This window comes from Lissotriton helveticus, chromosome 7 (assembly GCF_964261635.1).
Source record: "Lissotriton helveticus chromosome 7, aLisHel1.1, whole genome shotgun sequence".
Classification (NCBI taxonomy): Eukaryota; Metazoa; Chordata; class Amphibia; order Caudata; family Salamandridae; genus Lissotriton; species Lissotriton helveticus.
This window is the reverse complement of record NC_136068.1, coordinates 1391281861-1391308602: the sequence shown is the minus strand read 5'-3', so window position 1 is coordinate 1391308602 and position 26742 is coordinate 1391281861. Positions and strand designations below refer to the sequence as shown.

Below are 26742 nucleotides of genomic sequence, written 5' to 3'. Positions count from 1 at the left end.
TTATAGTCCTTTCTCCACTGTATTTATATGATGGTATCTCCCAGCAAGGCCATTTATATGGCCTTGCTGCAATGCTAACTGTATTGATATTATGCATTTTTCTGCTGGTTGTGGCTAGTATACTGCGTTTTAGAGCACAATAGTTGAAATAAACATTTTAAACTATATTTGGGTTTCAGTCAGTTCTTATTGTCGACATGTACGAGAGAGTGTGTGAAAAGGTGGGTCTTGTTACCGCGATTCCTTAGAGATGCGGGAGTGTTGGGTTCTGGGGTGTCTAATAATCTGCATCTTCATGAGTGTGTAGGAGAGTGAGTGAGACTCTATAGCTAGTCGGTCCTGGGTTTGTGGGCACTAAGGTGGTGGGAACGCTTAGCCCCTATACACAAGGTCCCATATTCCGGCGCATAGTTCTCTGTATGTGACGCAGAATGGAGTCCCTAATGGAGGGACAGATTTCATTTTTGTAGTCGAGGCGGATGCAGCATACCGTTTCGAGGTTTTCTACTCTTGGGTTACCTTTTGGGCAGTGGATGGGAATTACATTTTTTTAACGAATATACTGTCTCCGCGGTCCTGCGAGATTATCGACCATATCGATCACTTGAAGTTCTGTTGACAGCATGACAGCACACCATATGGTTTAATGGTGTCTTACCTCATCCTGATTCTGTGGTCACATGTCACATGGGTGGAATGCCTGTGCAGGTTTATTCCCTGCTATATTTGCAATTTAAAAATATGCTCACCTATGCTCTGACTCCCGCTATCATGTGGGGGGAAGTGGGGACTGGCTTTCAGTCCTGACAACTGCCGTTAGTTTTGTAGGCGTGGGGATGAGCACCCGCCTTATGGAATTATCCCTTGTTAAGGATGGGCTTGTTGGGCCTTAAAGAGTGCCATTATTATATCTATAAATGGCATAGGACCATCACCATTTTGCACATCTCAGGCTGGGGTGACATTTATATGTGGCCTAAAGATATGATTTGCCGGCCTATTCCTTGTCATGACATAGGCTCTCTGTGTGTAATAGGTTTCCATCATGCATGCGTTATTATACCTGTGAGAACTCCATCGGTTTCCAGCGCAATACACTGGAGAAAATTGCTAATGAACCATACTTCATGATATATACTGAGGAATCTATAAGGTACATGTGTGTAACAATTCACCTATCCCTGTGATTTTAACATCTTTTACTTTGAACCCTGTTCATATACGCCCTATATATATTTCAGTTGTGACGTACCCCACCCTCCTGATTTTTTGTCTCTATGATGCAGTCTCTCTTGCTTCTGCTACTATCTGTATGTTCATACCTTTTAATATATCTTTATTAACATTCTGGTTTCGTGCAAATACACAGAGATCTGTCTCTAGTAGGGATTGCTATCTCTCTAACTACCTCGAATACATAATGGGGTCAAGGCTGTGGTTGTGACTTGGATCAATATAAATGGTGTGGTTGTATTTAATATGAATATATACATATGTTTTTTAAACTCAATGTATAATGTTAATCTCTATGGGATAAAAATGTGTATGTCTTGTCTAGTGTGTAACCTCTCCAAGGAGATATATGTGGTATTTTTGTTCCATGTTTTTGTTTACGGTTGAGTCCTGTGTCGTTTTGTAACATAATTTGGTTGTAAATATCTTTTTGTTCTTATTTTGATGTATCTCTTTATGTATTACTTTCAGCCCTGATGAAGTTCTCCTAGAGGGAATGAAACGTGTTGGATGAGCGTTGTTTGCTATTTACCCTTTGAAAAAACATTTTGAAATAAAGGATACTTTGTTTAAACTACATTGAGTCTACTGGACTACATTACCTGACGCACCCCCACTTGTATAAATCTATCTGGAGCACAGAGGCGTCACGCAACGGCTGGCGCTGGGGAGTATTGCGCGGGACCAAAATTCATTAGAACTAGCGTGAGGTGCAGAGCTAGGAGTCCGCCGTTGGGATTGTGGATGTATCAGTTTCTGTGGTCCGTTTATGCCCCTTATCAGTCGATGGGGCCACATGACCCGTTTTGGCTGGGTTTACACTACATCCAAATTACATTCATGTTCATATCGTAGAGCTACGACAATTGCATACATCATTGATACATATACATAGGGCTACAATATAAAACTTTATAAATAAATAAATACAGTTTACGTCAAGTAACTTTCAAGTGGCTCCGCCTGGAGCTGCTGCAGAACCACCGGGACGTGGTGGTGGTCTAGTTATTAGTCCCATCATGATTAATTCAGTGATGGGTAAACATCCTCATAATAGGCATGATTTCCCTTATTGGCTTGCAGAAAAAGCTGAGTAGCTCGAAGCTGCCTTTCCACATACTAAGCCTGTGTAGAAACACAGGATCCTTACAATGAGTTTACCTAAAGGACTCATTCCCAATTTGGCTGATTGCACTACCTGGGGGAAAGTGTTTGCGGCGGTATATTCACTTTGGTTTGGCACCCCCTCCATGACCGTTGTGCCATCCGTACTTAAAAAAGTTCAGGATGAACACGGGGCTGAGTCAGCCCTGGAGTTGGGGATGAGACTGGTGGGGTGTTCTCTCTTGTTTCCGATATGATCCTTGCTAACGTCAAGGGGGAAGCAGTTAGCTTACAGGTGAGTCAGCGCCTAGAAGTGGTTGCTAACATTGATAAAAAACATAAATTACCAAAGATTATTGCTAAAGTATATATATCCTTAATACGCAATAACCTGGATATTAAACCTTTTACACAAACACAACAAAAGACCCAACCTGAGAAGAATTGGAATAGAAATCAGCGGCAGCAACAGCAGAAGCAAGGTTTGCGTGATGGTTCACCGACACCTAAATCTTCTGAGCGTAGATATGATTTGCGTTACCGCTCTGAAATTAAGACACTAGAGAGGTTTCAAGTTCCTGATCCTCGCTCTCCTCGTTCACTACAGGACTCGTTGGACTCACAGTTCGGTGGTGGAGAGCAACAGGGTCGCAGACAAGGCGAGACAACTCAGCAAAGACGTAATCCGCCACGCCAGTTTGACGTAAAAGCCAAACCGGAGAGACTGCCACCTTTTCGGTCCCCATTTCTAAAGAAGAAAGTTGACGCTTTGACAGCGAAGTATGCCTTGGACGGTGAGAACCCTTCTCCTCGATTGGAGATGGGCAGTGACACTCCTAGACAGCGCGGCGGAAGTTACCATGTGCGGAGGCACGCCATTCCTGTTTGTAGGCAAGAGCAACTGTTACTTTTATCACAGTGGAAACAGCAGACACACAAGTTGCACCCCCTGATAGACATTATGAGATAGCACTCCAAATTGAGGGAGATATTAAACGTACAATTAAGGGGATCATTTGGGATAACCTTACCTTCTCCTATGACATTTTGTTGGCGGAGACAAATTGGCCTCCTCCATTTGTGTTGTCTTCTTCCAGAGGGAAGATGTCATACTCCCTAGTTTTTCACGTTATGTCCCTGACCAGCATAAACATGCTTATGCTGCTGAATGGGCTTTGACTCAAGCGACGGCTGTGTGTCGTAATCAGGTGGGCTGGGATAAACATTCGCCGGCACATGAAATACCTTTACGTTCTATGCCCCAGCCGCAGGTGCAACATCCGATCAGACGTGAAGCAAAAGCATCAATTAGTGAAATTTTGACACAATTGGTATATCAGGGTGTCATTGAACCCTGTGTTTCATCCATGAATAATCCTCTTTTTCCGATATCGAAACATATCTTTCAGCTTTGGATTACAGACAATTGAACAGTCAAGTTTGTACATTTGCAGAACAAAACACACACAGCTCTGCGTTAGTGAATAACATTGTTCGCCAAAAATACAAAACAACCCTGGATATATCCAATGTTTTTCTAGTCAGAATTTAGCTACTGGTAGCCGTGATTTGACTGCATTTACCGCGGTCGGAAATCAGAAGCGCTTTACGTGTTTGCCTATGGGCTATAAGAACAGTTCCGGGGCTTTTGCTGCACGTGTTGTGTCTCCATTACACAACATTGACCCTGATGTATTCTCATATGTCGATGATATTTGACAAATTGATCCTGCATCTGGTGCAAGTGGATCGCATCATTCTTTCTTTCGCAGACTTGGGTTACAATTTAATTTTGCCAAGTCACACATCGCTAGTTCAGAGGTTCTCTTTTTGGGCTATGAGCTCAATAAGGAAGGTAGGGGGTTAGCCCCGCACTTTCTGGAGAAGTGTGCACAATTGTGACCACCGTCTACATTGAAAAAATTACAATCTTTGCTGGGATTTTTTAATTTCGGCAGAACTGACATTCCTGATTATGCCCAGTGTATCAAACCGCCTTATGCGTTGATACAACCCTCTGTTTCGTCTGCCAACTGGCTTCCGAAACATACTTCGATTCTTCTGTCTTTGCAGTCTGATCTGCTTCCGACCAACGTCTTGTTAACACGTGATAATTCTACGAACTTGATCATAAGATTTGTGCCAGAGACGGTAGATTTAACTTATTAGTGAATGAAGGTGACACAGAACCAATTGCATACAAATCGCATCTGTACACATCAGCGGAAATGCGGTTTTCCACAGTTGAATTGTTTTTTTACAGCAGTCCAGATGGCGATTCTGAAAGAATGCTCTCTGGCGCAGGGTAAACACATTCTTATGGTCTCGCCAGTCCCTACTCTGAAAGCAGAGACTAAGGCGAGTGTACCAAATTCTAAGGCTTTGCATCCCTGTTGGAAACAATGGGCGAGTACTTTGACACCGGCTAATGTCACTTTTATCTTTGAGCCCTCATTGCAGACACAGGAGTTTTTACAATATGAACATGTTCATCCTCCTCCGTTGTCGTTGTTTCCTTTGGATCAGTACAAATGTATCATCTATAACGACGGGTCTGCTCAACCAGCTGTCGGGTCTATGCATGCTTATTCAGCAGCTTGCGCTATTGTGGCTGGCTCAATTGTAAATGGTGAATTTAAATCTTCTATAGTCCATACGCAGGGACTTGGAGACTGTACTGCACAATTGGTGGAGCTGCGAGCTTTGATTTTAGTTCTAGAATTCACGGGTCCTGCCGTGAACACTCTTGTTGTGTGCGATTCTTACTTCTGTGTGCAAGCTTTCAATGACAATTTATTCTTTTGGTCTCAGAATGATTATCGAGACTCTAAGGGTAGCGTAATAAAACATAAAATGCTTTGGGTCCGAGTGGCTGAACTTAAAGAACGTTTGACTCTCACGCAGGTCATTCATACTCGAGGCTATCAGCGTGTGGGAACACATGCTGTTTATAATTATCTGGCTGATGAGGCAGCCAAATCTGTAGTGGACACATGGTCAGTACAGCAGTTACTAGGTCAATGACTACAATCGATAGCGATATTCTTGCAGCTATAGCTGCTACGGGGGGTGGGAAAGACTTCCTACAAGGTTTCCCTTCTAAGTATTCTTATCATTTGTCACCTGAGCAAGTCCCATTTGCTACGATACCATCCGTTGGGGATCGGCTGGTTTCCAACGTGGACAGCAGACTTCCTCTGATCATAGCCGCACATGAAGGCATGGCTACTGCACATGCCGGAGTTTCTGCGACTGTTTCTTTTTTACAGCAACGTTATTGGTGGCTTGGTTTATTCAAACAAACCCGTAATTATGTGCTGTCTTGTGACAGTTGCAAAAAGAAATGCAAAAAGAACAATTGATAGACAGAATGCAGAACAATGTCATACATTCACCCCAGTACAGTGATCTGGGCCTAAATCCATTGTTCTTTTTGCTCACCATGCCATTCCAGTTTGGAACCCAGCCATATGCAAATCAGTCTTGAACCTGCACCCAATGGGAACAGTCCAGCCCGAACTGCCAGGCCAGGTCCTTCCTGGACTGGAAACAAGCATCCTAGGACCAGTTTTGGGTTTTCAGCCCGTCCCACTTGGGGTGACAAATGCAAAAAGAACAATTGATGGACATAATGCAGAACAATGTCATACATTCTCCCCAGTACAGAGAAATGGGCCTAAACCCATTGTTTTTTGCTCACCATGCCATTCCAGTTTCGATCCAGCCATATGCAAATCAGTATTGAACCTGAGCCCAATGAGAAAAGTCCAGCCCGAACTGCAAGGCCAGATTCTCCCTGGACTGGAAACAAGCATTCTCGGATCCGTTTCGGGTTTTCAGCCCTCATCATCCAGGATAGCTTGACTCCAGTGGCATGGAGAGCACGGGACCCACGTCTGGGCATACTCGTCACATTCGGGCTGACAAATGCAAAAAGAACAACTGATGGACAATTGTGACATTTGTTAACAGATTAAACCATCTATGGTTGCACGCCCACCACATACACAGCTTTACATTTCAAATCAACCGTTTAGTTGTATTTATCTTCGTCACTGCGGTCCTTTGACTTCCGACACTGCATATAAACATATTTTGGTTGCAATTGATTTGTGCGCCAGATTCCATTGGGTTTGGCCACAACACAGTGCTGACACTTAAAATGTCATTAGAGATTTGCGTGTCTTTGTCTGAACTTTTGCCTGTACCACCTTCCATTCTGACCAAGGTTCTGCGTTTGCCTCTAAGGTGTACAATGATGCAATTAGGTCTTTGGGGGTGCTGGTGCAGTTTCATCTCTATACAGGCCTGAGGGCAATTCTATAGTGGAGCAAATGAACTGTGACTTAAAGTAATCTTTGACAGCTAGAGTCTTAGGTACTGGCGGGAATTGGCTGACTCATTTGTATAGGGTTCAACATGCACTAAATAATCTCCCAAGAAGGTCTCTGGGTGGGTGGACCCAATACGAAATGCTCTTTGGCATTACAATGTTTGTGCCAGACCTTGATGGTCTAGACATTGTGGCGGCTGCCGCAACATTTGATGTAGATAACCATTCTACTATGTTGCAGGAACTACAAAATACCTGAGACACACTGGCTAAAGATCATTCACCCTCATCCACTGAAGCGGCAATGCGTATTCCTGTTGCTGGATGGCTTCCTTAAGTTGGTGATCTGGTACGAGAAAAGCTAGAGAACAAAAAAGGATTTGGTCCCTCTTATCGTGCACCTGTCCCAGTTCTTGGTTTGAAGGGTACCCGTATAGTGATTTTGCCTCCTTCGCTTGGTCACAAGGAAAACAGATTTATTTCAATTGACAATGTCAAACTACACCATATGGCCAATACTGAAAAGTGTGGCTCCCAGTATTCCAAGTTGAGCTGTTCTTCGAAGACTACAAGCGTTGTGGAAGGGGAGTTGGAAACTTCTATTGACTTCTTACCTGTTGTCCCTTCATCTTCCTCCAATGCAGATGTTGAATATGATTCTCCCCCTATTGAGGTCCTCATGGACATTCCTGACAGTACTATACATCCTCTATCTGATGCTGCACAGCCCCCAATGTTGCACTTGGGAGCAAGCGGTTATTACATGGACCGTACAAGTTTCTCATTCGATTCATCCTCTTCGTCCTTATCTGTGCCAACTCAACCGAAACGTACCAGTCTTTTCATCACCTGGTTCAAAAAGACATACCTGGTCCCTCCTTGGACTTATATCTGGGTAGTGCTCACACTTATCTTCCTTTTCATGTGGATTTGGTTTGTGACTGTGTTTTTCTTACTCATCAATGGTCATTATTTGCGGGAACGCTCTGCTGTGAAGTTGGTTGATGGAATTCTTGCTGCCCATACATCGTCTCATATCATGAAACGGGATCAAGACCTCGTGAACATTTAGGCCTTCCCTGTTGCTGATGGCATAGTTTGGGATAAAGTTGCATTCGATATCCATGGTTTGACGGAGGTCCTGAATATTCCATACGTCTTCCGCGTTATACTAGGAGATGTGGTATCACAGGACATACACTCAGACAACTGGGATGTTCAGGCAGTTCATTCATTGTTTTCTGATTTAAAATATTATTCTGCCTTTGATACTGAAGATTTGTATTTGAATTCGGCCAATTATGCAGATTTATTCTGTTGCCAACATTATGGCCATCATTTCTTGCATAGTTACGATAAGGCTGATTTTTAATTTTACCCAGTGGGAACATTGTCCGACGACGTTGTAGGGAAGTCTAATACTCTCCAGAGTAAGTTCACTTTCAGATTATAATACGTCCAATCCGGAGTCCTACTTCTACTAGTTAATCTTGCCATCCCAATCTAAATTCATGTTGACTCTCACAAAATTGATTTATTCTAATTCTTTTAGGACTGATTTGGCCTTACATGGTTCCAAACACTGAAAAGATATCATTGATTTGAAATCCATTTGGGGAACTACAGTTTGACAGGTCCAGGGTGCTGAAGCGCTGCATCGTGCGTTTCTAATTCCGACTCAATTATTTATTTATTTTAAATGACACAGTGCAGCAGACTACTTGTTTTAGTTTGGCTACAGCCAAAAATTTGAATTTTCTTTTATTCCTACATTAGCTGAGTACGCAAACTGAAGTGCACACACCAATTACACGCTTGATGTTTTGTTTGCCCTGTTTAAGAATGGTAATATAAATGTAACTGACGTTGCCCCTTTGGGATGGTTGTTTTGCCCATGAGTTCCAATGCATGTCAACAGCGTTTTCTTAACGCAATGACAGGTTTTACACAAACTAGATCTGATCCACACTTCCCACATTCTCATTCAGTCAACATGTATTCAGTGGGGAAATTGTGTCAGCAATGGTTGGGCCACTCCACACTGTCGTCAGTGAAACAACACCTGTCCCTTTTGTCCAGGGACATCAATCTGGCTGATTTTATTTTAGGTCCTAAATCACCTAGATCAAAAAGATTTATGTATGAGGCATATAATAAATTATGGAAACTATCACAGATGGAAGCTGCGGTACACCTGCACCAAAAATTCAGAAACAGTTCTTGCAGTAGTCGATAATACAATTAATACTTTGTCTTCATGTATTTACACTTTGGATAATATTGTTTCATCTGTTATTGATATTGTACAGAATGATGTATCTGTATTGTATCATGGTCAAAATCAGTTACGTTCTGTAATGCAATTTGCATGGACGTTACAAACACTCAAAATGGGAAAGTACCATGAGACTATTTGAAATGCTTCTGCACTGTTTTTTCCGTTTAATTTGACTGATAGACAGAAATACATGTCCATGAAAGACGCGACTTACATGCTGTTACATACTGAACAATTAGAACAGTTACCTTTTCCTGTAGCAGAAACTGATTCAGTTGTGTGGTTAATACATGGAGTTATTTCACTCCCCTCCGCGGATCGGCCCCGCCGGGGTTGGCAACGGCCCTGGCGGAGCGCCGAGAAGACGATCAAACTTGACTATCTAGAGGAAGTAAAAGTAGTAACAAGGGTTCCGTAGGTGAACCTGCGGAAGAATCATTAACGGCGGAGCTGCCAGAGCGACTGACGGCGCCAGCCCGAAGCCCTCGGCCACCTCCTGCAAGCACGCACCCTAGGCACTAAGCCTGGCCCTGCCCTGGTGCGCCCTGGCCGGTGGAGCAGTCCACGACCGCATGGGGTGCTCGGGTGAGGACCAGGACTTCGGCTAGACTCTTCCCCCTGGGGAAATCCTGATCGATGCACGAGGGACCGGGGGACGGGGCGCCACCCCCCCATTCCCTGTCCCTCTCCGAGACAGAACCCAAGCTCACCCGGCATTACCTTCCCAGCAGGGGGGGGAAATGGTATGGCAGTGCATCCCCGGGCTGGTACCACCCCTCCCTCGAAAAGGCCCTGGCGCAGGCTGGGCCCTCCCGCGCCAGAGTCCTGGCCCGGTTCGACCAGGTTCCGGGTGACTGAGGAGTGGCCCTTTTTGCACGGCAGGGTGGCCTGGAAGAGAAGGGGCTGAGGGCCTGCGAGGGGACCCTGGCTCCCCTCGGTGGGAGGCATGCGTGACGGGGAGCCGCCTGGCTCTTCCCTTCCGGGCGCTTCCAACCCGGGCAAGGGTGGTGGTGGGCTGATTGCCAGCCCGCTGGCACGGCTAGGGGGCAGGTACCCAGTTTGACCCGGTCCCGTGCGGCCGAGCCGAGGGGTTTGAAGACTCGTGCGGTCCCCCAGCGTTTGCGGGGCTGCCTGCTCCTGTCGCTACGGGAGCCCCTTCCCTCGCCACCATAGTGGACTCCCGGGCCGAGCGCCTGGCAATGTTTTTTTTCTCCCAACGGTGCAGTCTGACTCCCAGAGGGGAAGCCTTGAACGGGGCGCGGGCGGCGGACGAATGGCGTCACCTTCCTCCAGCCTCTCTTGCGCCCGCAGGTGGGTGAACGTTTTAGAAAAGTTGCCTGTGACTCTTGGCGGTAGATCACTCGTCTCACGCGACGAAGAACGCAGCTAGCTGTGAGAATTAGTGTGAAATGCAGTACACATTGATCAGCGACACTTCGAAAGCACCTTGCGGCCCCGGGTTCTGAGGATCGCTCAATCGTCAATCGCCCCGGGGAATTCCCAGGATGCGGCTGGGGCAGTCGCAGGGTTAGCTCCGCTTCCCCTTCGTTCTCCTACAAGTTCAGACCCCCTGATCGCAGGTGGCAGGGTCCCTCGACGGGTCCTGCCGATGAGGTACACTGACGGCGCGTCTGGCCCAGAGAAGGGGGTCTGGTGATCGGTCTGCCCCGGGCCCGTCATGGGGCGTCTGGCTGTGTGCCGCCCGTGGCTGTCTGTGGTGTCCCACGGGCTGTCCGCGCACACGTGCCTCGGGCGCTACCCTCCGCGGCCGGCTTCCTGGCGAGGGCGAAACCCCTCCAGATGCGATCTGGGGATAGAGGGCGCACGCTGCCGGGGCGCAAGGCCCCTGCTCCGGTAGGGGGCTGGCCTCCCCGGCAACCCCCGTAATGCTCCTGTGTTATTCTTCCGGCTACGACCTCAGATCAGACGTGGCGACCCACTGAATTTAAGCATATTAAAAAGCGGAGGAAAAGAAACTAACCATGGTAACCCCCAGTAACGCTGAGTGAAGAGGGAAGGGCCCAGTGCCGAAACCCTGCCCGGCGGCAGGCGCGGTTAATGTGGCGTACAGAAGACCGACTCCCTGGCATCACTCAGGGGGCCCAAGTCCCTCTGATCGAGGCTCACCCCATGGACGGAGTTAGGCCTGTAGCAGCCCCCGGCGTGCCGGGATTTGGTTCTTCTCGGAGTCTGCTTGCTTAGGAATGCAGCCCAAAGCGGGTGGTAAAATTCATCTGTGTGGAGAAGTGTGGCTCACTGGTTAGAGCAGGCAGACCCTGAAGCAGAGGTCAGACCCGGGACCAGGGTTCAATTCCCGACGCGGCAGGGTCTCGAGCTCAAATGTCCACGGACTCGATAATTCTCGCTTCGGTGCCTGACCTAATCATGGGTTCACACTCTGCAACTCTGGGCATTAAGCTTGCTTAATCTCCACACCGGCCCCCCGCGGCGGGATGCCTGGCTTTCACCTTGGGGATGCTCTGTAGGGGCTATCTCACAGGGAAAAGCCAGGACGGGTTCCCAAGGCAAAGCGCTTAGAGACCCCTGGGTTATAAGCGCTATATAAATCCAAACAAACAAACAATCTAATGCTAAATATGGGCGCGAGACCGAAAGTTAACAAGTACCATAAGGAAAGTTGAAAAGAACTTTGAAGAGAGAGTTCAAGAGGGCGTGAAACCATCGAGAGGTAAACGGGTGGGGTCCGTGCAGTCCGCCCGGAGGATTCAACATAGCGGGAAGGTCGGTGACCCGGGAGTTCCGGATTCCCTCTGCGGGACCGGCGCCCGGGCCTTACCCGGCCCCCACAGGGTACATTTCCTCAGCGGCGGGCGCTCCATCGGCCCGTCTGCCCGCTCTGTCGAGGAGGTGGAACATGAGCGTGCGTGATAGGACCCGAAAGATGGTGAACTATGCCTGGGCAGGGCGAAGCCTGAGGAAACTCTGGTGGAGATCCGTAGCGGTCCCGACCTGGGTATAGAGGCGAAAGACTAATCAAACCATCTAGTAGCTGGTTCCCTCCGAAGTTTCCCACAGGATAGCTGGCGCTTGGAGCCCCCAGTTTTAACTGGTTAAGCGAATGATTAGAGGTCTTGGGGCCAAAACAATCTCAACCTATTCTCAAACTTTAAATGGGTGGAGCCGGGCATGGAATGCGAGTGCCTAGTGGGCCACTTTTGGTAAGCAGAACTGGCGCTGCGGGATGAACCGAACGCCGGGCTAAGAGATGGGCGAGCGCCGTTCGGAAGGGACGGGCGATGGCCTCTGTTGCCCTCGGACGATCAAAAGGGAGTCGGGTTCAGATCCCCGAACCCAGAGAGGCAGAGACAGGCGGCGTCCAGTGTGGTAACGCAAACGATCCCGGAGAAGCCGGCGTGAGCCCGGGGGAGAGTTCTCTTTTCTTAGTGAAGTGCAGGGCGCCCTGGAATGGGTTCACCCCGAGAGAGGGGCCAGAGCCTTGGAAAGCGCCGCGGTTCTGGCGGCATCCAGTGAGCTCTCGCTGGTCCTTCAAAATCCAGAGGAGATGGTGTAAATCTTGCGCAAAGCCGTACCCATATCCGCAGCAGGTCTCCAAGATGACAAGCCTCTGGCATGTAGGAACAATGTAGGTAAGGGAAGTCGGGAAGTCGGCAAGTCAGATCTGTAACTGGTGATAAGGATTCGCTCTAATGGAATGGGTTCGCCCCGAGAGAGGGGCCAGAGCCTTGGAAAGCGCTGCGGTTCTGGCGGCGTCCAATGAGCTCTAACTGGTCCTTCAAAATCCAGAGGAGATGGTGTAAATCTTGCGCAGGGCCGTACCCATATCCGTAGCAGGTCTCCAAGATGACAAGCCTCTGGCATGTTGGAACAATGTATGTAAGGGAAGTCGGCAAGTAAGATCTGTAACTGGTGATAAGGATTCGCTCTAAGGGCTGGGTCCGTCAGGCTGGGGCGCGAGGTGGGGCTGGGTGCGTGCTGCGGCTGGACGAGGCGCCTCCCTCTGGGGTGGCAGCGACTCTGGACGCAAGCCAGGCCCTTCCTGTGGATCGCCCCAGCTGTGGTGGTCGCCTCACCCTGTGCCCCCTCCCCAGGGGCGCGGGCCAGTGTTCTGCCTCGGCCAGCGTCTAACAGCTGACTTAGAACTGGTGCTGACCAGAGGAATCCGACTGTTTAATTAAAACAAAGCATCGCGAAAGCCCGAGGCGGGTGTTGACGCAATGTGATTTCTGCCCAGTGCTCTAAATGTCAAAGTGAAGAAATTCAATGAAGCACGGGTAAACGGTGGGAGTACCTATGACTCTCTTAACCTACTCTCGGTTGTAGTGGCCTTTACCTCCCAGTGGTCCCGCCCGTAACTGCCTCTGAAGTGCTAGACTCTGCGTAGAGAACCATATAGAGACAGGCCAAACAAGGTTCTATCATGGCAGCAAGCGTGATAGTGAGAAATGGAGAAGCAAACAAACCCAATTCCAGATGGGGTAGTTCCTGGAGAATAAAAACCCCGTTAAGATGGCGTAAGGAGGTGCTGTCTTTCCCAGAAATCATAAACCTGCTCACCGAATTTGACAAACCAGCACTAGCTTCCAACAATGCAACAAATAACAACGATTCAGATCACGATATAGGCCTTAGTTCACCCTTTATAGTAGAAGAAGACACAACAGTAGACCTCAGCAAATCCATCGAGTTTTTGTAGCCACCTCAGCCAAGAATGACATTGGTACAGCAAAATTTGAAAATCTTCCCGATGTGTATGAGGTCAGCAAAGATGTAATAACAAAGAAAAGTGATTACACAAAAAAAGTCACTTATTGGAAGTACCTAAACGAAAAATATAAATGTGACTTATGTGGAGACGTATTGGGAACTTTTAAAGAACTGAGAAAACATGTGTCCAACAAGCACAAAGGCTTCTATCTCAAAACGTACTGTTCAAAATGTGACAAAGAAGCCGAATACCACAATATTGCATGCCATTATGCCAAATGTAAAGGAAGACCTCAAAAAGGAGAGCTGCCATTTCTGTGCAGCTTCTGTGACCTCAGATTTGAAACAAAAATTGGTAATTCTCAACATGCTCGGCATGCGCATCCAAGAGCGCAAAATGAGGCTAGACTAGCAGCTCTAGCAAGCAGCAAACCGTCAAAATTATGGTCACAGGACGAAATACTGCTACTAGCAGAATTGGAAAAAGTATATGAAAATAAGAGGAATATTAATGCGCTGATGGTTCCACATTTTGACAACAGGAACAGAAAACAAATTGCAGAAAAAAGAAGAGTAAAAGCAAAAAATCCGCAAAAGATGTACTGCAAGCATCAAATGTTTCTGAATATGACTCTTGCGATGAACCAGAGGTTACAGTGGAAGTAACAACAGAAAAGCACAGAGACTTTATCAATCGAAAACGCGCGCAAAAAATCTAGAACTTTGATGAACTGGAAGACAGAATATCAGAAATCGAGAAGTACACTCAAAATGTAGAGCAGCACGATGCTGCTATGGATCTGATGGATGTGGTAGTGACTTATAGCACAGAAAAAAACACTGATATAAGTCCTGCTCTAGCAGGTGTACCAACAAATGAACCAACAAGTGAAATCAATAATGAGCCTATGAACTCTGCTCAAGATGAGCAACAGAATGCCTCAGTAGGAAACAAGATAACAAAAATAGACAAGAAAAACGGAAGGCTTAATCGGACGCACAAGAAAAAATATGCAAAAGCAAAGGGCAGCTATAAAGAATACCAGGCAATGTTTAAAAAAGACAAAAAGAAAATTGCCAGGATTATCACTGATGGGGCAGAAGATGCCACTTGCCAAATCAGTGCTGATGAAATCTTTCAATACTACAAAAGCATAATTGAAAAAGAAAACAAGAAGAACCCTAAATTCATGCCGTTTAATCGGATACCAGAGGACTATAAAATTAGAAATCTATACAAAGAAATAACACTGCTCGAAATAACTCATGCCTTTGAGAGCTCCAATCTAAAGAAAGCAGTGGGGCCTGATAAGATAGGTCTGAATGACTTATATAAAGTGCACAGCAGGCAACCAAGACGGCTGCCCAGAGTTTTATCATCTTGGTTGTTGATGAGAAGAGTACCAGAAACTATAAAAAAAACGATCAATTTTGATACCCAAGAATGTACCGATTAGTGAACTAATAAAAATCAGTAACTGGCGTCCAATTACCATCGGTACTGCATTCATGAAGTTATTCACAAAAATATTAACTTAAAGACTCTCATCTTTTGTTGAATTGAATACGAGACAAAAAGGTTTCATGAAGGTGAGAGGTTGTCTCGAGAGTCTGACTCTCCTTCAAAATATCATAAAAGGGGCACAAAAAACCAATCACTCATTAGCAGTTGTGTTCATTATTATATCAAAAGCCTTCGACTCGGTCAGCCATGGTCACATTATACAGCGTCTCGCAAGGCAAAGAGTTCCATCAAAGATCAGAGACATAATAAAATACACTGAATCAACAACATCTTTCGAGGAAAAGAACAACGAAGCAACTCCTGAAATAACAATGAAACCTGGGGTCAAACAAGGTGACTCTTTATCCCCACTACTATTTAACATTGCCATGGATCCTCTGATCTGTGATCTTCAGAAAAACGGCAAGGGCTTCACATTTGGATCAGATGGTCTTATTGAGAAAATCACCGCTCTCGCCTTTGCCAATGACATTGCAGTACCTGGGAAGGAATGAATACAAATCTGAAGATCAATGAAAAGTTCAGTAAAGCTACAGGATTAAAACTGAATGTGAAAAAGACACATGGATTTTATATCAGTCACCATAAAGATAAAAATACTGATTAACAACTGTAAACCATGGCAATTTGAAAAAGTAAATATTGAAAATATTCATCCAGGAGAAAGTGAGAGATACCTCAGATTGAACTTTGATCCACACACTGGTGATACAAGCAACAACAAAATTAATGAGGTTCTTGTCAATTGGGCTCAAAAACTTGATAATCTACCACTTAAGCCCACGCAGAAAATTTAAATGTTGTGTCAGTACTTAGTACCTAAACTATCATTCAAATTAGAAATGACAGGAATAGAAGCAAAAACGTTGAATGTTCTTGATCAAACAATAAAAAAGTTTGTCAAACACTTTCTACACCTTCCTGCATACACATGTGATGGTCTCCTATATTCGAAAAGATCATTTGGGGGCCTCAATATACCAAAACTATGTACACAAATTGGTCTCAATAAAGTCAATAGTTTATTGTATCTCAGGGCAGCTCCAGACCTGTACATAGCGCATTCATTCATGTATGTAGGAGAAAATATAAATGAAAATATTGATAACATCATCAAAACGCACAAACTCAACATTTTAGACAGTAGCTTTCTGAGCTATGATTTGAATTTGTTAGCAACATATGATTGGAGAAAAGAAGAGTTTGAGAAATGGGCAAATCACACTGTCCAAGGTGATGGTATAAAGTAATCCAACCTCAAACATCTGGATCAGCAAGCATAACAAAATGAAAGAAAACCAGTACATAGCTGCGCTGATGTTAAGAGCAAATGTTTTATATACCAGAGAAACCATCACCAGGGGAAGAAATCGTGCATTTGCTATATGTAGGTATTGTAATGATGTTTGTGAAACAATTTCTCATATTTCAGGTGCATGTCCTAAAACTAAGGACATTAGAATAAAAAGACATAACAAAATTCTGCAATTGCTCATTGATAGAGTAAAAAGGTGGATGGCATTTAGGGAACCTCATGTTAAGAACAATCAAGGACAATTACGAAAACCATATGTAGTGTTTACCAAAAATGGTACAGCTGTAGTGATTGATGTTTCAATTCGTTATGAAAATTCTCAGAATTCCCTTGAATTAGCGTTTGAGAGTAAAGTGAAATACTATCAGGATCTGTCACAGCAAATCAAAGATCTCACAAAATGCAAAACTGTTAAATTTCATGGCTTTATTGTAGGATATCATGGTATCTGGCCCCAATGTAAAGATGTTGTTCTGGCTGATTTAGGTCTACAAATGGCATTTCAATTCAAGAAAAATGTTTGCCTTACTACTTTAATGGACACATTTAAAATGTACCAAGTATTCATGGACAATTGAGTATCAAACTTATACTGAGATGTACACTTTCTTGCAGCACACATGTCACCCTTATAGAACAATGTTTTAACACATAGGTTTATATAAGAGTTAGTATAGATGTGAATATTTCTAGATGTGCTTTTTCTAATTAGATGTGTAATTTGTAGATGTGTATTTTGGTTTTATATATGTGTGCTTATAACAATATAGATATAGTGTGTACATCGTACTTTTTGAAATGTCTTGAATGATGAATAGGTCTCAAATAATCGCATTCACATAATTATCACACATTGATTATTGATGTCCTACTAATTATATTTTAATTCTCAGAACTGTTCATAGACAATCTTATAATTGTTGGAATAGTACTGCAATGTGTACTATCTCTGGCCTATATGTGATCCCAGTTCCAGTGAGGAGAGCGTTCAGTGTGGCTGTACTCGGAGCGAAAGAATGTTGTATTGTTTGAAGCAAAACCGAATTGATGCTGATGGGCAGCATAATAACCCAGAATGAGCCACCGCGAGGTGGTACAGATTAGCCAAATGCCTTGTCATCTAATTAATGAGGCGCATGAATGGATGAACGAGATTCCCACTGTCCCTACCTACTATCTAGCGAAACCACTGCCAAGGGAAACGGGCTTGGCAGAATCAGCGGGGAAAGAAGTCCATGTTGAGCTTGACTCTATGTCTGGCACTTTGAAGAGAAATGAGAGGAGTAGGATGAGTGGGAGGCCCTCGGGCCGCTGGTGAAATACCACTCCTCTTATTGTTTTTTCACTTACTCGGTGAGGCGGGGGTCGAGCCCCGCGGGGCTCTCGCTTCTGGCTCCAAGCGCCCACCAGGCGCAACCCGCTCCGGGGACAGTGGCAGGTGGGGAGTTTGACTGGGGAGGTACACCTGTCAAACTATAACGCAGGTGTCCTAAGGCGAGTTCAGGGAGGACAGAAACCTCCTGCAGAGCAGAAGGGCAAAAGCTCGCAGATAAACACCTACAGCGAGAGCCTAGCGAGTAATCTTGTATTGCTGCTAATTTTGAATCTATTTTAATACGTCTGAATTTATTATAAACGTGTGAATGAACGAACGCACATCGTAATATTGTGGGAGGCTGAACTTTGAATTCTATGAAACGCAATGCGCTTGCTTTTTAAAACCATTTAGTACTTTGCACATAGTTTGTATTTTCTGTTAAAAGTGCGATTTTCTTACCCCCCATCCGGTCTACCGCAGTCAAGATCGGACTGTTTGTGTAGAGGGAGGTCACAAGGAAATTTTTCATTTTTAATCCACTTCCGGGTTGTGCTAATCGCCGCCGCCATCTTGGGGAAAGGGACGCTCTAGTTGTTGCGCTTCCTTCCCAAGGCGGGCACTACAAAAGCAGCCCATGGCACTTACTCGCCAAAGGCAAGCCCGTCCGCGCCGGGCCGGGACCTGGGGCCCAAAACCCAGCTCCTTTTAATAGTGACATTTTAAAGTATTCCCCTATTCAGCTGCAAAACCTCCGTATGATTCCGCGGCCTAATTGTATTTGTTTAAACACAGGTGGAACCATGGTTCCCTGCCCTGGCTGTAATTTATTTGTAAATACTGACATACATGGATCAGATAGTGCTATAATAGCTAGCATTATACCTAGTCAGCAAACTGAACATAATATGAAACTTTAGAAACCCCCCCATTAATACCTTCTCCTTCTATAATATCAACTGTCGCTCCCTCCCTAAACATCAGGCTGACGTATTTGATCTGCTAGTGGATTTTCAACCAGATGCTATCTTCCTGACTGAGGTAAATGGGGTTCGTAGAGAGCACTCCGTTAATTAGAAAAATTATATTTGATTATCAATTGGTGCCGCGGTCATAAAGGGTCGTCAGCCCTTGGGTCAATGATGAATTATGATGAGTGTTAACACCCACCCGATCGCGCACTGTTCACGTGGTGCTCCGCACCTTATTTGTTTTAGTGTATTTATCACCTTTTCAAATGACTACGTTTGACGTTGTTAACACATATTTTTTTTCATAGTGTATAACCATATTTTATCATTGTGTTATTCGTGATCTGCATAACAACATTTCATTTGTACATTTTGTTTCACAAACAATTTTTTTGAATATGATACATTTCAACATGATACATTTTGATCATTACTCTTGTGAAGCCCAATGCATTTCGGCAACCATAGTTGCCTTCATCAGGGGCAATTCTTTGCGCATCAACTTTGTGACGATATACCTTTGCGGATATCAATGCGTCTGATGAATACTCTCGCTATCTGTGTGAGTGTTTTCTTGGCTTCACTTATGTTCTTACTCTTGGCTTCTCTTATATTCTTGCTCTGAAACTGATTAACGCTCTCCTTCGACCAATGCATTTCGGCAACCGTAGTTGCCTTCATCAGGGGCAATTCTGCGGGAAAATAAAAATAAAAACGTACTGTGAGTTTTTATTGTGTATTGTACATGGGGGTCTTTTAAATTGCTAAATTTCTTGAATGCCTACCTTTGCGCATCAACTTTGTGACGATATACCTTTGCGGATATCAATGCGTCTGATGAATACTCTGCATGAATAAAAACGAAAACGAAAGATCCACTAAGACTACTTATCGGGTTCTAGATGAAAGAAATTACAAAGTTCCGAACAGGTTACGTACCTCGCTATCTGTGTGAGTGTTTTCTGAAACAACAAACGAGCATGTGCTTTATTGTACACAGCATGGTGCCACAAAAATGTTAACTGTATTTAACGCATCTAATCAAAACGTACCTTGGCTTCACTTATGTTCTTACTCTACAAAACAATGTATGCCACTTGGTTAATGTACAGCATTTAAGATATGATGGTAACCAGTTCAAAAACGCTGTATCTTGTAATTCACGGCCTAGTGCCACAAGAATATGTTTAACACATGTAACCCGCTATGTCTTATTTTATACGGCGAAATGCCACTGAAATATTAAATCTAATTAACATATGTATCCACAACGTACCTTGGCTTCTCTTATATTCTTGCTCTACAAAACAATGTATGCCACATGGTTAATGTCGAAGTATTTAAGTTATGACGATAACCATTAGAGATTGAGGTCGCTAACATACCTGAAACTGATTAACGCTCTCCTTTGACCAAAACACCCGCTGCCCTGTGCTGAATGCCGTATTGCCTGCGTGGCCTCCGCGAATAATACATAAACTCCGCATCCTCGTGGTGATTGCGGAGTTATAGAAATGGAAGACGGACTCGTCGAAAACGTGAAACTTTCTGAGTGCAGTTTCATGGGCGCCATGTTAGTGTGGCAAAAAACGATATATCGCAGATGCTTCTAGTTATAACACCAACTAGAGAGTTATTTAACTGGGTTATCCCTCACGTAAACTCGAATCTGAATTGATGCGTATGCACCTGTGTGTTTCTCTCGCTGCTTTAACCGTAAATCCATAGTGTCGACCATGACCCCAGTGACATGACATGTGTCACGTGGGTTGTTTACTCAGATTACTATGTAAGCATTATACGCGCTGTGCGTAATGTCTGCAACGTTATTCTGAAATGAGATATCTAGTTGACATACTGTGTGGAAACATCACACGCTACACGTAATTTATGTGGCATGGTCTAAAGCTGATGTATTTAGTTGGCTTACTGTGTGGGAACGCGATTGCATGTGTATATGAGGATATATACATGTGATTATATGAACATGGTATTCATGACTTCCCAAAGTCTGATATCCTGTGTTATAAATCATATACTATACTTTTGTAGCATCATATCATTTACATTCACAGATGAGTTGAAAAACAATCATGAAACTTGTTTAGACATAATATCGTTGCCACATTCTTCAATTAGGTATACATTGTGTTTGACAGTTGTAACTGGTGTTTATCATATTATTAGTCTTGTGCCCATGTGGGATGTGAAAACATTTCTGTGCTCGTTATCATAATCTCATGGTACATTTTGTCATTTCAACGTGCTGAACATTTCTGTATGATGAACATCATGATATCAATTCTATTTCAAAACAGTTTGACAGTTGTAACAGATATACAATGCGGTGTTAATTTCGCACCTCTGTGAGATAAAAAACTATTATAGGTCTGTTGTCTTAATCTCATAACACATTATGTTGTTCATTTATGTATGGCATTTCTAAATGATATGCATTTTGGTGTCAGTTGCATTCCAACCTGATCTGTAGCTGATACCGTAATCATAATCAATGTTACTGATACCCTCAGTGTTTTACTTTCTACAGATAACAAGCTAGGTCATATTTATCATTAAGCCCTGTGGGAACCATAGTGTTTAAATATTTGATCCAAAAAAGTTCTCTCTGCAACAATTTTTGACGATTATCAATTCCTAGTTTTATTGGTACCTGCTCAATTACTAAGAATCTAAGTTGGGAGATACTGTGTTTTTCTTGTTGCCAATGCTGAACCAATGGTGATGTGAGATTCTGATTGCGGATTCGGCTTTTGTGTTCTGTTATTCGAACACATGTTATCTGTAGAAAGTAAAACACTGAGGGTATCAGTAACATTGATTATGATTACGGCATCAGCTACAGATCAGGTTGGAATGCAACTGACACCAAAATGCATATCATTTAGAAATGCCATACATAAACGAACAACATAATGTGTTATGAGATTAAGACAACAGACCTATAATAGTTTTTTATCTCACAGAGGTGCGAAATTAACACCGCATTGTATATCTGTTACAACTGTCAAACTGTTTTGAAATAGAATTGATATCATGATGTTCATCATACAGAAATGTTCAGCACGTTGAAATGACAAAATGTACCATGAGATTATGATAACGAGCACAGAAATGTTTTCACATCCCACATGGGCACAAGACTAATAATATGATAAACACCAGTTACAACTGTCAAACACAATGTATACCTAATTGAAGAATGTGGCAACGATATTATGTCTAAACAAGTTTCATGATTGTTTTTCAACTCATCTGTGAATGTAAATGATATGATGCTACAAAAGTATAGTATATGATTTATAACACAGGATATCAGACTTTGGGAAGTCATGAATACCATGTTCATATAATCACATGTATATATCCTCATATACACATGCAATCGCGTTCCCACACAGTAAGCCAACTAAATACATCAGCTTTAGACCATGCCACATAAATTACGTGTAGCGTGTGATGTTTCCACACAGTATGTCAACTAGATATCTCATTTCAGAATAACGTTGCAGACATTACGCACAGCGCGTATAATGCTTACATAGTAATCTGAGTAAACAACCCACGTGACACATGTCATGTCACTGGGGTCATGGTCGACACTATGCATTTACGGTTAAAGCAGCGAGAGAAACACACAGGTGCATACGCATCAATTCAGATTCGAGTTTACGTGAGGGATAACCCAGTTAAATAACTCTCTAGTTGGTGTTATAACTAGAAGCATCTGCGATATATCGTTTTTTGCCACACTAACATGGCCCCCATGAAACTGCACTCAGAAAGTTTCACGTTTTCGACGAGTCCGTCTTCCATTTCTATAACTCCGCAATCACCACGAGGATGCGGAGTTTATGTATTATTCGCGGAGGCCACGCAGGCAATACGGCATTCAGCACAGGGCAGCGGGTGTTTTGGTCGAAGGAGAGCGTTAATCAGTTTCAGGTATGTTAGCGACCTCAATCTCTAATGGTTATCATCATAACTTAAATACTTCGACATTAACCATGTGGCATACATTGTTTTGTAGAGCAAGAATATAAGAGAAGCCAAGGTACGTTGTGGATACATATGTTAATTAGATTTAATATTTCAGTGGCATTTCGCCGTATAAAATAAGACATAGCGGGTTACATGTGTTAAACATATTCTTGTGGCACTAGGCCGTGAATTACAAGATACAGCGTTTTTGAACTGGTTACCATCATATCTTAAATGCTGTACATTAACCAAGTGGCATACATTGTTTTGTAGAGTAAGAACATAAGTGAAGCCAAGGTACGTTTTGATTAGATGCGTTAAATACAGTTAACATTTTTGTGGCACCATGCTGTGTACAATAAAGCACATGCTCGTTTGTTGTTTCAGAAAACACTCACACAGATAGCGAGGTACGTAACCTGTTCGGAACTTTGTAATTTCTTTCATCTAGAACCCGATAAGTAGTCTTAGTGGATCTTTCGTTTTCGTTTTTATTCATGCAGAGTATTCATCAGACGCATTGATATCCGCAAAGGTATATCGTCACAAAGTTGATGCGCAAAGGTAGGCATTCAAGAAATTTAGCAATTTAAAAGACCCCCATGTACAATACACAATAAAAACTCACAGTACGTTTTTATTTTTATTTTCCCGCAGAATTGCCCCTGATGAAGGCAACTACGGTTGCCGAAATGCATTGGTCGAAGGAGAGCGTTAATCAGTTTCAGAGCAAGAATATAAGAGAAGCCAAGAGTAAGAACATAAGTGAAGCCAAGAAAACGAGAGTATTCATCAGACGCATTGATATCCGCAAAGGTATATCGTCACAAAGTTGATGCGCAAAGAATTGCCCCTGATGAAGGCAACTACGGTTGCCGAAATGCATTGGGCTTCAGAAGAGTAATGACCAAAATGTATCATGTTGAAATGTATCATATTCAAAAAAATTGTTTGTGAAACAAAATGTACAAATGAAATGTTGTTATGCAGATCACGAATAACACAATGATAAAACATGGTTATACACTATGAATAAAAATATGTGTTAACAACGTCAAACGTAGTCATTTGAAAAGGTGATAAATACACTAAAACAAATAAGGTGCGGAGCACCACGTGAACAGTGCGCGATCGGGTGGGTGTTAACACTCATCATAATTCATCTTCCTGACTGAGACATGGCTGAATGTTAGCTCTGGTCCTGATGTAGCTAGAGCATTGCCACCTAATTATACCATAGTCCGTAAAGACAGAGAAGATAGAATTGGTGGAGGGATCGCTATAATTTTTAAAAAGACCTTTAGCTGTAAGTTTGATGAGTTGCTTATTCCTGGCTGCGAAGCAGCAGTGTTCAAATTGCTTTTGACCCCTCACTTTTCCTTTTCTGGGATACTGTTGTACCGCCATCTGGCTTGTGGGCCACAAATTTGCCAGATCTCATCATCCCTTTTCTTTTCAGTTCGGCCAATTTCACAATTTTAGGAGATCTCAATCTCCATCTGGAAGATCCTGTTTGCGCTATAAGCAGCACCTTTGTCTCTGACTTGGCTGCAATGAATAGCTTATTCCAAAATTCGGGCCCTACCCATAAAGCTGGTCATTTGCTTGTCCCCATCTTCTCCAATATACCTTACCTTCATTGCCCGGCAGCCACCCCCCTGTGTTGGACCGATCACTTCTTAGTGAGCTTCTGGTTTTCTCTCACACGCGCTGAGCGACAGTGCTAAAAAACCAATTAGAAATTGGAAAGATTTGGACTTGGCCAATTTTTATCATTTTCTTTCTGTCAATGCCCCCATCTTCACATACATATTTGCCCTAGATCTTGTGGCCTTTCAAGGCTGGATTCAATCAGCATTGGACATCTGTCTTCCTGTCTCGTCCAGGAAATTAAACGACCACCGTCCTCCCGCCCGGTGGTTTTCCGAAGAGTTAAAATGGGAAAAAACTAAATGCAAAAATATGGAAAGACGGTGGCGTAGGACCTATGCGCCTGAAGCCAAAACCTTGTATCTTCTTGTTAAAAGGGCGTATCCCTCCCATTGCAGGTCCGCACATGCTAACTTTGTCTCCTCCACCATTACCAAGGCTAACAACTGCCCTAAAACCCTTTTCAAAATGGTCAAGGAACTTTCTGGTGCTGCAACCGCTCAGGTTCCCTCCAGTTTAAATACAATGCAATGCGAGGATCTTGCCCAGTTTTTTCTTAACAAAGTGGAAACAATATATTCTGCATTGGCAGGAAACACACCTCCCTTTAATTCTCTGTCCGCCCCGATCTTTGTTCAACCCGGTCCCCCGCCCGATTGCCAAGCTGTTCCCGTTATTGACCCCGGGAACATACTTGACACTTGGTCACTTTTAGGTATGACTACGCTCAAACTACTCCTTAATAAGACCAAATTAGGATCCCCGCGTGACATTCTACCTATCACTGTATTACAACAGTTTGAACAACCAGCACTTCAATACATCTTGGAACTTCTTAATGCATTTTTTTTTTTTTTTTTTTGTAAACCTTTATTTGTACAAAAAGGAAATACAAATCTGGGCCTACAACCAGACCGGCTGGCCACGACACAGTAGAGCCATCCAAAAAATACAGAAGAAAAATATACAGATACAATCAGGATAATATGCAATCAATACAGTTCGAAGGGAAGGGGGGAGGGGAGAATCTAGACGGCCCACAAACAGGAAGAATGAAGGTTAAGTTTTATAATATTACAATGAGGAGTATAACAGGCTCGGATACAGCATAAATGAATCCAGGCTCCCAGAGCAAACTATTGGCCATAAAAAACCTAAAGGGGGCATCAATGCGGAGAATTATCACTACAGTCTACATCAGTACGAAAGCAGATGCGGTTAATTCAAATCAACATACAAGTAGACTCATCGTGTGCACCTCTACCACCCAATAGCACAGCAGAGATAGGACGATGGAACCGGAACACTAACAGCACTAAAGCCAACCCGTCATACTAACCCTAGGGAGAGAAAGAAAGAGAAGGGGAGGGGAAAGAAAAGGGGGAAAAAGAAAAAGACAGACTGAAAGAAAAGAGCGCCACGTCGAGACAAGCATCCCGTAGTAAGGACACAGAAAGAACAGGAGTATTAGCAACAAGGAAGGGATGGGAGTCGGCATTGAAACGCAGTATAGCCACAAAAAGGAGAGAAGCAGCAATCCAGACCCCATCCCTATAATACCACGGGAGGCAGGGACAGCCGCGGCGCTCCCATAAAGGGATACAAAAGGGCCATAGAACAAAGGAAAATAAACCGGGAAAGAAAACCCATCCCACCCAGCACCCCTGCAGAAGGCTACGGCCTACCCCCCCAGCAGCGTGCCTGTCGCCCTAATCCCGAACACGAAATGTAGGAAACACGAAGGAGAAAAAGAATAAGGAAACAAAAAGAAGAATAGGAAGACAAAAAAGACATAAAAGACATGAGGGAGGAGTGAAGCAGCAAAAACAAAATGGTCGGCCTCAGCCCTCCGCCCAACCAGTCAATCATAATACGTATAGACGAAAGCGATACAGCTCGAGCATCATAAAACGTACAAGAGGGTCACCCACCGCACTATGCACACGGGAAAGCTCGCCACGGATATGTATACCAGCAATCCACCGGAAGCAATGTATCTCACCCCAGGCCTTCCTTAGCTACAAGCAACTCCCACCATACGACAGCGAGAAGCAAACAACTCGGTGCAATACAATCACACAAACAAAAAATAGTCCGATGAAGACGTAGGCCAGGGAGGGCAGTCCATAAGCAAAAGTTCAAAAGTCCGGGTATGCAATTCAAGTGTCCCAACAATGTTAACAGGGGCAGAAAAAGACAGGCGTTCAGTCTCGCCGCTCGGGAAAGTGGGGGCTCCCCTGCGGAGCAGAAACACGACCTCCTCAAGGCAAAGAGATGTGGCAAGCCATCATGTTTCTCGGTCACTCGAGTAGGATCCGACCCCAGAACGACAT

At 43.9% G+C, this 26742-nt stretch overlaps 1 protein-coding gene and 2 pseudogenes across 6 annotated transcripts in view; 2 read left to right on the top strand and 1 right to left on the bottom strand.

Annotated features, from left to right (window-relative positions):
* WDR45B (WD repeat domain 45B) overlaps positions 1-26742 on the bottom strand; it is an 830957-nt gene that overhangs the window by 474568 nt on the left and 329647 nt on the right. The window lies entirely within an intron of this gene.
* Positions 10290-10431, top strand: LOC144771183 (5.8S ribosomal RNA; annotated as a pseudogene).
* LOC144771092 (28S ribosomal RNA) lies at positions 10884-12536 on the top strand (annotated as a pseudogene).